We start from the raw sequence: 12,982 nt of genomic DNA on the forward strand, positions 1-12,982 counted from the left end.
TTTGTCTTTTGTTACGTCATTTTCGTGGTCAGTATGCTAAACACCCGGGTTTCTGGCGTCATTTTCGGAGTTATTACGTCATAAATATTACAAAGTGACGTCACAATAGGTGTGTATTTTTCTGACCTTTCAAACGCAAGTGAGTTAAGGCTAGGTATTCACGCTTCCACGTCGTCACGGGTGACGTAGTTGCCATCTCCGCACAGCCAATCAGAATCGCGGAAACATCATCCGCCATTACCTCCGACAAAACACACATGTCGGAGGAGTTAGATGACATCGTTTAATGCAACATATCCGCTGTGCAGCGAAAAATTGTGAGGTCCTATGCATGGGATAGATGTAATAATGATACGAGGTACCCGGAAAGAATACACAAGGTGAGATTTATTCATTTTCTAAATCCAAAACACGGAAAAGCAAGTGTTTACGTTGCATAAACACTAAAACAGCTGATATAAAGGCATGTCATGTGGAAGACCGAAACACAACTGTCTGTTAAAAAATAAGTTATTCGGGTATATTAATGTCAAAGTTAGTGATAATATAATTGGCAATTAAAGAGAGCAATGTTTAGATTGTGTTATACCACGTACAATAGTGATTTACGAACTTTGCACTTTATGTGCTCGGACCATGACTCGACCGTTTAAAGCTAATCTCGGTGAACTGAATATAATTCTCGATATTAAATGAGAATGCTGCAAAAAATGTTTTGTGAGTAATTTTACAATGCTTTAACTTTGAAACATTTTGTGATTGTGTATAGCTTCATGAATCTAAATTAATTGTAGCATTTATGGGTCATGAAATACTGACTGTAAACAGCAAAATCCAGTTCCCTCAGATGGGTCACAGTCATCAACAAAGCTTCTTTGGATTTATCGAGACAAGTTGTAAGCTTACTGATATTATGTTAAGAAAAGTATCCGTTATGAAGAAACTTAGTTACAAACCTAGTATGTTTATGCAAGTGAAGATATCATTATACCATGAAAACTTGACATAATAAAATCATAGATGAATAGTCATTTCTGTACTATACCTTATCGATAAATATTTAGTCTTGGTGAAAACGCTGAGAATAGTTAACTGCAAATTTGTTTATGAGATCAAGATTTTAAAAGCATTTAAAAAATTCAAGTCAAATGCATTATTTATATTTTAATAAAATATTGCATGCATTCAGGATCAACGATGGAGCACGCAAGGAAACAGAAAAGAACCTTCACCCATGTGTCATAACAGAATGTCCAAATGAATTGTTAACAGGCTACATGTATGTATATACAAAAGGAACATCACCACACCCTAGTTTTCCTATTAGTTATGTAATTTACAAATGATTATGGAGAAAGGGAACTGCAAAAGAAAAGTATCAGTAACTGTTTCCATATTGCATCAAAATCTCTGAAGCCACTTATTCTTGACATCATTGTTTTTATGCAGTTAAATACCAAGTAAATCAGTACTTGAAGTAATATGTGAAGTAAATCAATACTTCTAAAATCTCTTTCTAATTTAATCAGAAAGCACATTTTAGATATTGGTACTTTATTTGTGTTATACTCATAGATCTTTAGAATTTATTTTTCATTTTAAGAAATCTTTGGATTAATTTTACCATGTTGGAGAACTACAACAAAAACAGAGAGAACCTACAGAACAGAATAAGTAATCGTCTACAACTCCACATAGCAGCAAGAGAAAAACAAGGCCCACTTGCCATGAAGAAAACAGTAAAAAAAAATACATGTCAGTGATGTGTGTATTATTTATACCAACATGAAATATTATTGAAAATTTATTAGATTTTTTGACATCAAAACAATTCCACTGTATGTAGAAAAGAAGGGGCAATACAAATGACAAAAGGATTGTCTCAGTGACTATTGGTATTTTTTGTGCAAATACTCCATAATTGTATATCAACACTGATGTGGCTATGGCACAATTTTGGATTAAAGGGTGTAGCATCAATGTTTGGTGTGTCAGTGATTGACTATGTGCATGTGTTGACCTTATGCATGTTATGCTAGGTTTAAAGATGAGTGATTGACTTTCAGTGACTTCACTAATTTCAGGAGAAGCAGGCTTTTCACTTATCTAATGAACTCCATTAGCATAATACATGTTTGTTTATGTAATCTTATGGTATCCACAATGTGCTGAATAGCATAAACAAGTGTATAGTTCACAAAGGTGATGAATAACACGAATAACAATATGAAATGTGTAGCACTGTCATAGATGAAATTCCCAAAAATATACGTCATACTGATGTAAGTAAATGATTTATACAGTGATGTGATCATACAATGAGAAACAACTGATACAAATTAAATATTCAAACACCTAACCCTATAAATGTATATCACTGCCTAAGGAAATTTGATAGAAGAAAAATAATAATTTTTAATTTTGACATAAACAATTTTATTATTACTTTTATATGAAATGTACAATATCATTAAACTTTTCTGTATACCCTTACCTTGTCTTTATTTCATTGAACATCTTGTATCCTTTTATTGGTATCTTTGGATTAACATCTATGATATCAATACAGAATTGATTTTTAATTCCTCTTGGAAAATGCTATGCTGAGGAAGACTTATGTTTGTTCTTCAAACCTAGCAAACTGAACTGTTGAATGCAATTCATTTGTACAACAGTATGTGAACATTTTCCTTAACCCCTCAAGTTTATGTGTCACTAGTGAAGTACACTGACTGTTTTTGATCATTAAACAGTCTTTTACAATGTAATTTCTACTTATGATACCCTAGAACCATTAAGGATATCTGAAATATGTATCAAAGTCCATGCCTAGAACAGACTGGGGCATGCATTGGATTTGGAATGATTATATTTATTTTAAACATGCATGACTAAAATCTTGAAAGTTTATTTTGTACTATGGTACAAACACAGGAAGATTTATTTCCTTCAAATTTATGTGAAAAAATATCTGAATTTTTCACTCAAGTGTGTACCCCATTTATAGTTTTAAGGACCCTTTATACACTTAAGCAGGATATTTTTAGACATTGAGAAAATTAAATTGTATGAAGGTGTAAATTTTGAGCATACCCAATGAATTTTCAACAAGGGTACCTTGCATTTACCCCCCAGGAAAAATGGATTCCGATAATAAAAGATACATGTAATACTGATGAACAAAAATATGCACTTTATAACATTTGAGAGAAATACATCCAGTTGAAGAATCATAAAGTATTCAATTCATTTATCTTGGTCTATTAAAATATTAAGAAATTTATTATAAATTGTAGTTTTCAAATTCTTTAATTTTTAGATCTAGGGACAGAATGTTCTAATTGCATAAAAATACCACAGAATCAGAACTCGATCTTAAGTGTGCTGTGTGGAGAGGACAATAAAAAATGAAAGAAAGAAATGAAAATATAATAATAAACTATAATCAGTTTGTCCAAATCAAAACGATTGTGGGAGAGGGGTGGTGATGAATGAGTTCTTTCAGAATTCTTTGACAAAAAATAATATCCAAACACAGGGATGTGGGCCAAATAGTGCATTTTTAGGTTGTTATATATATGACAGTTCTGAACATTTCAAGGGATAGGAGAGTCCTGACTCCCTTCCGGATCATAAGCAACCTTTCAAAATAGATAAACACAAATACATTGCATATCATTTTCTTGATTAGATCTAGTCAATATCGATGAATACATGGAATATTGGGGGGAAAATCTCTCGGCAGTTGAGGTTTTAATGCTAACTAAACAACAAACAAAAATTGTCAATTTTATTTTAAACATTAAAAATTAATAACGTTCCGTGATCTACTCTGCAGTACGTATCAGAAAAGTAAATTTCGGAGACAGTTGAACTGACCTTCAAGTCGGATGCTTGCAGTACCAATATAGATCGGTAAAGGTTAAAATTATTCTTCTACTTACTAAAATTTTGTGTTTGAAATATCTCTGAAACATATCTGACATTTTGACAAACGTTTCTGTAAAAATTCGTGAGCAAACAAGCCGACTGAAAAGTTTTTCCGTGCGATTTCTGTAACTCGCATCCATGTTGTTTACGTTAGTTTGTCGGAGTCTGCAACCACGTGACTTTCGTTGCCATCGGTGGGCGGAGCGTGGATGCGTGATTATTTCACGCTTCCACGTCGTCACGGGTGACGTAGTTGCCATCTCCGCACAGCCAATCAGAATCGCGGAAACTTTGTCCGCCATTACCTCCGACAACACACAGATGTCGGAGGTGTGAGATGACATCGTTTAATGCAACATATCAGCTGTGCAACGAAAAATTGTGAGGTCCTATGCATGGGATAGATGTAATAATGATACGAGGTACCCGGAAAGAATACACAAGGTGAGATTTATTCATTTTCTAAGTCCAAAACACGGAAAAGCAAGTGTTTACGTTGCATAAACAGCTGATATAAAGGCATGTCATGTGGAAGACCGAAACACAACTGTCTGTTAAAAAATAAGATATTCGGGTATATAAATGTCAAAGTTAGTGATAATATAATTGGCAATTTAAGAGAGCAATGTTTAGAATATGTTATATGACGTACAATAGTGATTTACAAACATGCTCAGACGATGACTCAACCGTTCAAAGCTATAAATCTCGGTGAACTGAATATAATTCTCGATATTAAATGAGAATGCTGCAAACATTTTTGTGGGTAATTTTACAATGCTTTATCTTTGAAACATTTTGTGATTATATATAGCTTTAGGAATCTAAATTAATTGTAGCATTTATGGGCCATGAAATACTGACTGTATACAGCAAGGCCCAGTTCCCCCAAATGGGTCACAGTCATCAAGAAAGGCTTCTTTGGAATTATCGAGAAGAGTGGTAAGTTTACTGATATTATGTTGAGAAAAGTATCTGTTATAAAGAAACTTAGTTACAAAGCCAGTATGTTTTTATTCAAGTGAAGATATCATACCATGAAAACTCGACATAGTAAAATCACAGATGAATAGTCATTTCTGTACTATACCTTATCGATTGATATTTAGTCTTTGTGAAATTGCCGAGGATAGTTAACAACAAATTTGTTTATGAGATCAAAATTTTAAAAGCATTTAAAAAATTCCAAGTCAAATGCATTATTTATAATAAAATATTGCATGTTCAGGATCAATGATGGAGCACACAAGGAAACAGAAAAGAATCTTCACCCGTGTGTCATAACAGACTGTCCAAATGAATTGTCAACAGGCTACATGTATGTATATTAGTGTTAAATCCAAAGCAAACTAGCATGGCGCGGCGCCATGCCCTTTTCTCTCGACGCCATGCCCTTTTTCCAGCGCCATGCCCTTTTTTCCTTGCAAAAATAAATAAATATGCCCAGCAGAGGCAAGATGGACTAGCGGCTTTGTTTATTCAGTGCATGCTGATTAGCCCCTTTGTTTATTTAATGCACGCAAAGGTGTGAATTCAGGACAGGAAATCATTTCTCGCTTGAACGCACACAGCCACCTGGGCAGGTAACATGCCTCAGGCTGTCAGGGTGTAAGAGATAACATGAGAAAATATTTAATTGCATTGATTATGCAAGAATGAGCCCAATGTCAAAGATAGATTAATTTGTAAATTAAAATGTTACACATTTTAAATCAGGATCTTTTTTTTTTAACTTGAAAGTAGAAAAAACAGAGTAGATGAAGAAATGTGAAAAATAAAACTGCTGATGAATCAAGTCAACTTACAATATACAGTACCAAAAAAAAATAACTGAATATTATGTGTGAAATGGGCTAGGAAACAACAAAGTATGAAGTTAGTTTCTTTCATGTTCAATGATTCTGTGTTCTAACTTTTTGAATTGACACCCAGAGGCTTAATGTTTCTAAGCCAGAAAAAAAGTTTTAACCAATTTACATATTATTTCAAGTTTAATTTTTTGGTATGATCAGTGTTCACTGATTTTGTTGGTAGACTATTTTCAAAATAAAGAGAATACCCTCTACATTTATTATTCAAGTAGCCCCCCCCCCCTTGCAATTTTGTTCTGTTATTTACCTCATACACAAATAACAATATTAAAGCAAGGGAAAAAAATTCATACTCCAAACTAAAATAATTCTTGAGCAAGTGACAAAAAGATTCACACCTACTACTGTTTAAGCATAACCTTGATAACCATACTAATTTCTTGATTAAAAAATTTGAATTTAAATTTTGGCAATAATTGCCCTCTCAGTGTGTATTAAATTAATTAAGCTGACAGGTTTATACATTTTTCTTTTAGATACTTGTATAACAAAAGATTTCAGTATTAAATATTAATTTAAGTACATAAACATGATAAAGAAAATATTTGTAACTTCAAAGATGTTAAAAAGTGCCCTCATGAAAACTTGTCGCGGCATAAAGTGCCCTTTTGATCATTGGATTACCATGCCCTTTTTAGGGTCTGGATTTAACACTATATATACAAAAGGAACATCACCACACCCTAGTTTTCCAGTTAGTTATGTAATGTACAAATGATCATGGAGAAAAGGACTTGCAAAAGAAAAGTAACTGTTTCCACAATGCGTCAAAATCTCTTAAGCCACTTATTCTTGACATCAATGTTTTTTATGCAGTTAAATACCAAGTAAATCAATACTTGAAGTAATATTTGAAGTATATCAATACTTCTAAAATCTCTTTCTAATTTAATCAGAAAGCACATTTTTAATGTTATATTTTACTTTAATTTATTTGTGTTATATGCATAGATCTTAAGAATTTTATTTTTCATTTTAAGGAATCTTTAGATTAATTTTACCATGTTTTAGAACTACAACAAAAACAGAGAGAACCTACAGAACAGACTAAGTAATCGTCTACAACTCAACATAGCAGCAGGAGAAAAACAAGGCCCACTTGCCATGAAGAAAACAGTAAAAAAAAATGTATATGTCAGTGATGTGTGTATTATTTATACCAACATGAAACATTATTGAAAATTTATTAGATTTTTTGACATCAAAACAATGCAACTGTATGTAGAAAAAAGGGGCAATACAAATGACAAAAGAATTGTCTCGGTCACTTTAGGTATTTTTGTGTAAATAGTCCATAATTGTATATCAACACTGGTTAGACTAAGGCACAATTTGGGAATAAAGGTGTAGCATCAATGTTTGGTGTGTCAGTGATTGACTATGTGCATGTGTTGACCTTATGCATGTTACACATATGTTAAGGTTTAAAGATGAGTGATTGACTTTCAGTGACTTCACTAATTTCAGGAGAAGCAGACTTTTCACTTATCTAATGAACTCCATTAGCATAATACATGTTTGTTATGAAATCTTATGGTATCCACAATGTGCTGAATAGCATAAGCAAGTGTATAGTTCATAAAGGTGATGAATAACATGAAATGTGTAGCACTGTCATACATGTAGATGAAATTCCCAAAAATATATGTCATACTGATATAAGTAAATGATTTATACAGTGATGTGATCATACAACGAGAAACAACTGATAAAAATTAAATACTCAAACATCTGACCCTATAAATGTATATCACTGCCTAGGGAAATTTAATAGAAGAAAAATAATACTTTTTTTTTTGAATTTGACATAAACGATTTTATTATTACTTATATATGAAATGTACAATATCATTAAACTTTCTGTATACCTGAACCTTGTCTTTATTTTTTGAACATCTTGTATCTTTTCATGGGTATCTTTGGATTGAAATCTACGATATCAATACAGAATTGATTTCTGATTCCTCTTGGAATATGCAATGCTGAGGAAGACTTATGTTTGTTCTTCAAACCTAGCAATCTGAAATGTTGAATGCAATTTATTTGTACAACAATATGTGAACATTTTCCTTAACCCCTTAAGTTTGTGTGTACTAGTGAAGTACACTGATTGTTTTGATCATTAAACAGTCTTTTACATTGTAATTTCTACTTATGATACCCTAGAACTTTTAAGGATTTCTGAAATATATATCAAAGTCCATGCCTAGAACCATAAACTGAGAACAGACCGGGGCCTGCATTGGATTTAGAATGAATATCTTTGTTTATTTTAAACATGACTAAAATCTTGAAAATTTATTTTGTACTAATGTACAAACACAGGAAGATTTTTTCCCTTCAAATTTATGTGAAATAATATCTGAATTTTTAACTCAAGTTTGTATCCCATTTATAGTTTTAAGGACCCTTTATAAACTTAAGCAGGTTATTTTTTAATCTCGGTGGAGATTCGGCTGGGCTAGATATTTGGTCTGACGCCCACCGAATCTCGGACAATCCTTCATAATTCATGTCTGGAAATTCAGCCCCAACTTCGGCTGGCTATATCAAGAATTAATCACCTAGGCGACACTGTCGTTCGCTTCAATTAAGTCATTTAGTTGTTTAATTAACTCTCTGTCAATATTATTTTCACATTGCTTACCGTTTAGGCATGTAAATCCCACCATAAAGACATTCACTAAAATCTCCTTTCAAAATATGGCTCCCCTGATGTAATTGTTTATCTCCTCACACTAAAGAGTTCCTATATGGTCTGTTTTCATTTCTATGAAAAATACTTAAAAGCTACAGTAGAGGTTCAGCATCACATAAAAGAAAACAGACTGTAGGAACTCTTTAGTGCAAGGAGATAAACAATTACGCCAGGGGAGCCATATTTTGAACGGAGATTTTAGTGAATGTTTTTATGGTGGGATTTACATGCCTAAACGGTAAGCAATGTGAAAATAATAGTGACAGAGAGTTAATTAAACAACTAAATGACTTAATTGAAGCGAACGACAGTGTCGCCTAGGTGATTAATTCTTGATATAGCCGGCCGAAGTTGGGGCTAAATTTCCAGACATGAATTATGAAGGACTGTCCCGAGATTCGGTGGGCGTCAGACGAAATATCTAGCCCAGCCGAATCTCCACAGAGATTAGTTATTTTTTAGACATTAAGAAAAATTTTATGAAGGTGTAAATTTTGAGCATGCCCAATGCATTTTCAACAAGGGTACCTTGCATTTACCCCCAGGAAAAATGGTTAATAAAAGATAATATTGACAAAAATTTCTATTGTTCACTTCATAACATTTGAGAAAAATACATCCAGTTGAAGAATCATAAAGTATTCAATTAATTTATCTTGGCCTATTAAAATATTAAGAAATTTATTACAAATTGTAGTATTCAAATTCTTTTATTTATAGATCTAGGGACAGAATGTTCTAATTTCATAAAAATACCACAGAATCAGAACTCTTAAGTGTGCTGTGCAGAGAGGACAAAAAAATGAAAGAAATAAAAATATAATGATAAGCTATAATCAGTTTGTCCAATTCAAAACGATTGAGGGATCTGGGAGAGAGGGGTGGTGATGAATGAGTTGCTACATATTTCAGAATTCTTAGACAAAAAATTATATCCAAACAGGGGGATGTGGTCCAAATATATGACAGTTCTGAAAATATCAAGGGGTCCCTTCCGGATCAGCGCTAGCAAAAGCAACCTTTCAAAATCGAGGAACACATATACACTGCATATCACTTTCTTGATTAGATCTAGTCAGTAACGATAAAGATGTATACACGGAATATATTGGGGGAGGGGGGGGGGGGTCTCTCGGCGGTTGAGGTTTTAATGCTAAATAAAAAAACAAACAAATGTTGTCAATTTTATTGTAAACATTGAAAATTAATAACGTTCCCTGATCTACTATCCAATACGTATCAGAACAGTAAATAGGCCTATTTCGGAGACAGCTGAACTGACCTTCAAGTCGGATGCAGTACCGATCTAGATCGGTAAAGGTTAAAATTATACTTCTACTTACTAAAATTTTGTGATTGAAATCTCTCTGAAACATATTTTACATTTTGACAAACGTTTCTGTATAAATTCGTGAGCAAACAGGCCGATTGAAAAGTTTTTCCGTGCGATTTCTGTAACTCGCATCCATGTTGTTTACGTTAGTTTGTCGGAGTCTGCAACCACGTGACTTTCGTTGCCATCGGTGGGCGGAGCGTGGATGCGTGAATAGGCGTTTCTATGCAAATGAGCTAATAAAAATGCAAAAGAGGTATACTTATTATACAGAGAAAGCTTAAATTCATTTTCTTATACATACTTAGTTCCCAAGGCATGTTATAGCTAGTGCACATTATGACGTCATATTATGACATCATTGGTCGCTAGTACTCAAAGTAATAAAACACATCAACAAACAGCTATGGCGCAAGGGCATACCCTATTTAATTTTAAGTAAATAATTGATATTTTTACGAATAATATTCTAAAACTTAATAAAAGAGCTGCACAAATCCTATGCACTTTCTCGTTTGATAAGAATTTGTGGAAACTTATACCGGACTGTGAATTTTCCCCTGTTTCAACTCAAAACTTTACAAACAGTAACGAAACACCTGATCTGTCAATATTTGTGCAGCAATATCACAAATCCTTGGAATATTATGCTTCTATTTAGACCCTGTTTCTGTAAACATAAATAGGGTTTGCCCTTGCGCCGAAGCTTTTTTGGTGATGTTCTTTATAACTTTGTGTAGTAGAGAGCAATGACGTCATAATATGACATCATAATGTGTACTGGCTATCACTTGTCGCGGGTACCAAGTTTGCATTAGAAAATAACTTTTAACATTTTTTATATAACAAATATAACCTTTATGCGTTTTAGTTAGTTCATTTGCATAGAAACGCCTATACTTAGCCTTAACTCACTTGCGAATGATATCAAACTCAATAATTTCCGCTAAACGGTTAATATTTTATCAAATAGTTCTCAGAACTTTTCAAATGCCCCTCGTAAATAACGCCATAACCGCAACATTTTGGCAATATAAAAGCAAACTTTGAAATACTAGCGAGAAGACATATAATTGATTTTTTTTTCTCAAAAGTTTTAATTTTACCTCATCAGGATCACGTGGATATTTTGAAATTCCTGACTAATTCGTCTACGTCTTTAAAAAGTTATCCAACCTTTTTTTTAAAGAAACTCTTTCCGTAGAATTTTTCTATACATTTCAATAGTAAAGCGTAAAAATAGTAATAAAAACTATACTGCGTTTAATTTACAGTATTATAATACAGCATTAAACTACGTAGACAAATTTAATTTAGGAATGACTCTAATTCTTGGCCAAATTATTCGAGTATAACCTGGTTTGGGTCAGTTTACGCTTTATAATCCGCGAAGCGGATTATAAAACAGCGTAAACTGACCCAAACCAGGTTATACTCGAATAATTTGGCCAAGAATTAGAGTCATTCCTTATAATTCAATTTTAAAATCATTAAATAACTATGGGTGTGAAATTTCGTTGCTTTTTATTAGTTCAAATTTGCCGCTCAATAATACAACTGTAGTAACGGAAGTAACGGAAGTGATGGGAAGCAAGGGGAGGTAAAAACTGATACATAGGCTTAACAGCCTTGTTGTTTGTTTACATGTGGTAAGATCGAATTATTGTTTGAAGTTAAAGGTACATTTATTAAATCTGGAATTTTCCATGAATCCCAGGGACTGGAAATGAGAGGATTGTATGGATACAGATGATTCAGCTTGTTGTCGGGGGGGGGGGGGGGGGCATACCAAACCAGGTTATACAGAAATAATTTGTGTTCCTTTTTGGATATTAACCAATCAGAGGCTAGAATACAAACAAAATTAAATTATTAAAAATTACAGATAAAATGCTATAAATTCTAAGGAACATTATATCAAATTTTCAGGATATGTTTTCTCGTAAGAATTTTAAGCAGTAAACCCGCGACCTACCTTAAGATATTAATTTTTATTAATGTGATTAATATACTATATAGATATTGCATGTAGTTGAGTGTAACATTTTCACCCAAAGAAAACCATTGTCAACCGAGGCACAGCCGAGGTTGACAATGGTTTTCGAGGGTTGAAAATTTTCAATGTTACACTCAACTACATGCAATATTTATTATATCATACTAAATGTTTTATACAAATAAATATTACGGTGAATCTTCCGCGCATAATTTCTGCGCAGTCAATATTTTTTGGAATATTACCCGTCGTCAAGCAATGTTGACTGTTGCTACGCTGAAGGGCGTGGCTTCAATATTCAGCGGGTAATTATAGTGTGTTTTAACAAATGTTTCTGGACGAATTAGATTCATCTAATTTACATGAAAGTATAATATTATACACTTATTTCATGACTACGAGGGGAACAGTCAAACTGTTGTCCCGAGGTAATGGGGAAGACCTGGGAAACTGTTGCCCGAGGCCGAAGGCCGAGGGCAACACTTTCCCAGGTCTTCCCCATTATCGAGGGACAACAGCGTTTGACTGTTCCCCTCGTAGTCATGAAATAAGTGTTTTATTACCTAACCTACTATATAATTTCTAAAGTAATGATATAAAAACATCGACAAAAGTTTGCATTATTTCTTGGAATTATCATTCACTAATAAACTTATGTTTACGTTTTGTTTAGTAAACAACATAATGATGACTTGAGGGTTTGAAAAATTATAACACGCTGAATCAGATGTTTAAGGCAAAGATCTATAGAGAGTGAAAGGGGCCTACATTTCTACCAAATTACGCTCAGAAAAAGTGTTCTTTGCTCTTCTTTGAAGTGTTCCAAGTGAAGTATATTTATATGGGTATCAAGATTACTCTTCAAATGATAATTTCAAATTTAATGCCATGAAAATGCTTAAATTTATACAGAATTCAATATTATAGCTGTAAAGTACGGGAAATTAATTATGACGTCATAATGGATTAGTTCAGTCATGCAACAGCTCATTCTGTGACCGGTTAAACAGTTTGACTGTTTCATGATTTGCAAAAACATTAAAATGAATCAGGAAACAGTTCAAAATGCCTAATTACAATTTATACGAGGGGTTATCAAAAAGTTCGTGGACTAGCACCATAAAATTAAAACCGCTTTAGGTACATCAATGAAT

General features: G+C 33.1%; 2 long non-coding RNA genes across 2 annotated transcripts; both read left to right on the plus strand.

The window, feature by feature from the left end:
- The first annotated feature begins 279 nt into the window (after positions 1-279).
- On the plus strand, positions 280-2,015 carry LOC133176284 (uncharacterized). Its single transcript, XR_009719425.1, has 4 exons — positions 280-380; positions 795-896; positions 1,190-1,279; positions 1,604-2,015. It is a non-coding gene; the product is annotated as an uncharacterized LOC133176284 (long non-coding RNA).
- Positions 2,016-4,283: 2,268 nt separating this feature from the next.
- LOC133176203 (uncharacterized) lies at positions 4,284-5,242 on the plus strand. Its single transcript, XR_009719403.1, has 3 exons — positions 4,284-4,374; positions 4,770-4,872; positions 5,159-5,242. It is a non-coding gene; the product is annotated as an uncharacterized LOC133176203 (long non-coding RNA).
- Positions 5,243-12,982: the final 7,740 nt, after the last annotated feature.

This window comes from Saccostrea echinata, unplaced genomic scaffold (genome assembly GCF_033153115.1).
Source record: "Saccostrea echinata isolate AGI-Se365-2 ecotype Australia unplaced genomic scaffold, CSIRO_AGI_Sech_v1 ptg000072l, whole genome shotgun sequence".
Classification (NCBI taxonomy): Eukaryota; Metazoa; Mollusca; class Bivalvia; order Ostreida; family Ostreidae; genus Saccostrea; species Saccostrea echinata.